Here is a 2,500-nt window from a genome sequence, read left to right on the forward strand (position 1 = left end):
AGTTAAAGTAGGGCAGGATAAAATAAAGCAAATTGAAAAGTTGGAAAATGGAAATGGAAAATGCGACACTGAAATAAAGAGAAGAATTGCCATGGCAAAGGATACCTTTCAAAAGCTAGGTAGCATTCTAAAAGACAGGAAACTGAGCATGAAGATAAAAAAAAAAAAAAAAAAAAAAAAAAAAAAAAAAAAAAAAAAAAAAAACTCTAAAGTGTTATATTTATTCGGTCCTTCTTTATGGAGATGAATGATGGACAATTTCACCAACAATGGAAAACAGGTTGAGGGCTGCAGAAATGTGGTTTTATAAAAGAAATGCTGAGAATATCTTGGACAGAACATGTGTCAAATGCGCAAAGAGAGGTTAGAGAACAATATTCTCACAGGAAAGATTGAAGGAAAACGTAGAAGGGGAAGGCCAAGGCTAACTTACATCAATAGCCTGAGCAAAAGCTTGAACATGAGTAAGATTGAGTTATTGAGGGTTACCAGTGATAGGATTTTGTAGAGAACCATGGTCGCCTACGTCCGTATCGGATAGGGCACCCAGATATATATATATATATATATATATATATATATATATATATATATATATATATATATATATATATATTCCGTATATATATGTATATGTATATATATATATATATATTCCGTATATATATGTATATGTATATATATATATATATATATATATATATATATATATTCCGTATATATATATATATATATATATATTTATATATATATATATATATATGTGTATATATATATCTATATATATATGTGTGTGTGTGTGTGTGTGTGTGTGTGTGTGTGTGTGTGTGTGTGTGTGTGTGTGTGTGTGTGTGTGTGTGTGTGCGTGTGCATGCGTGCGCGCGTGTGTGAAAATATACATATATATGTAGGCATATATGTATAGCTATATTAAATATACATGTATATACGTATATATATGTATTTATATATTTATATATGTGTGTACATACATATATATATATATATATATATATATATATATATATATATGTATATGTGTGGTTGTGTGTAGATATATATATACAGATAAATATATAAATATATAATGTTTTTATATGAGAGAGAGAGTGTGTGTGTGTACGCCTAAACATCCTTCAACGAACAAAAAATCAAAATCTGTCCACGGTAAGGCCACTAATTTGTCTATTGTTTGGAAACCAATAATGCATTGGGAGATAATTTGCAGGTCCCTCTGCAAGCAAATCACGGACCTGTAGCGCCAATCTCCACTTTATCTGGGTTCCCTCCGTCAAGAGTGGGAACGCATGAGGAGAGGCAGGCCAGTCGCATCGAAGGAGTCCAAAGGTCTTCTTGCCTTGTAATATCTTTTATTCATACCGAACGACCTGGTGAACCGTTGTATCAGAGTTCACTTTACTAGTCAGCCAGTGAGTGACGTCATCGACCTCCACGTGGAGTTATGTTTTGACGTTTACCTCTTTTCACTAGTACTTGATAAGTCCGTTTTATGAACTTCCTCTCTCATCAGTACAACGGAGTTAGGCTATGAGTAACAGCGAATTCTTTTCATACTATCCCGGCTGTAGTTACAACAACGATGCTAATACCATTATTATATATATGACAGCAATGTGCTAACGCAAGTTTCTTCACCAAAAAGGAAAAAACTAAAAATGCAGTCGGTGCTTCCACACATATTCGGGCAAAGACAGACAAATACAGTCTCAAATATTTAACACGTGACAAAAAATACATCCGACCGGCCAACCCGCCAGAATTCCCGACCCAGACATCTCGAGCAGACAGGTAAAGGAGGAAGTTAGCGTGGGAGAGATAGCATGTCTAGACATAAATGTGGTGCTCACCTGGGAGGCCTATGGCAAGGCGTTACTTAAACACTCAAGAGCATGAATATCGTTGCCATTGATATGGTCGCCACTGCCAAGGTCCTTTATATATGGTAATCATCAGCATCAGCAAATCAAGTTTGATCATGATTGCTAACTTCATTTTCATTAATCTCATGATATGATTATTACTGAATGAATACATTTTTGTATCACAACCATCACCATCGTGATCATTGCCATGGTCATTACCAGTGTGTTTATACGTTGCATTCTTACTATAGTTTACCTTCTACGATCCCTACTAAAATGAAATACAGGATATATCCTATCCCAGACACAATGCGCCCAGGTATGGTGTATCATAATCACACCGTATTATCCTCTGCCTAGGGTTGAGGGCGTGGAGTTCCTTTTGAAAGGGTGATACTCCTATGGAATCGAGATGCAAAATCGGTCTTAAGGAAACCGAGTGCGACAAGGGGCGATTGGGAGCGTCATTAAGTCCGGGTCGCGAAGAAGAGAATCAGATGGCAGTCGAGGCCGAAGTGGTTCAGACCTTTCGTGAGATCGAGCTGGGTTACGTGTGAAGTGTCTTGGTCGGGAAGATAAGTAAGTGCGGTGCTGACGGACGGACACGTCATAACATA

At 36.5% G+C, this 2,500-nt stretch overlaps 1 protein-coding gene across 3 annotated transcripts in view; it reads left to right on the top strand.

Moving 5' to 3' along the window:
* Positions 1-2,500, top strand: part of LOC125025144 (hepatocyte nuclear factor 4-gamma-like) — a 27,461-nt gene that overhangs the window by 10,767 nt on the left and 14,194 nt on the right. The window contains exon 1 of one of the 3 annotated variants that reach the window (XM_047613106.1): positions 2,366-2,462. The exons of the other annotated variants lie outside the window; for them this stretch is intronic. The gene's annotated coding sequence lies outside the window, so the exon portion shown is untranslated. Of the gene's footprint in view, positions 1-2,365; positions 2,463-2,500 lie in introns of those variants that run through there. 3 annotated transcript variants of the gene reach the window in all.

Source organism: Penaeus chinensis, chromosome 4 (genome assembly GCF_019202785.1).
Source record: "Penaeus chinensis breed Huanghai No. 1 chromosome 4, ASM1920278v2, whole genome shotgun sequence".
Taxonomy (NCBI): Eukaryota; Metazoa; Arthropoda; class Malacostraca; order Decapoda; family Penaeidae; genus Penaeus; species Penaeus chinensis.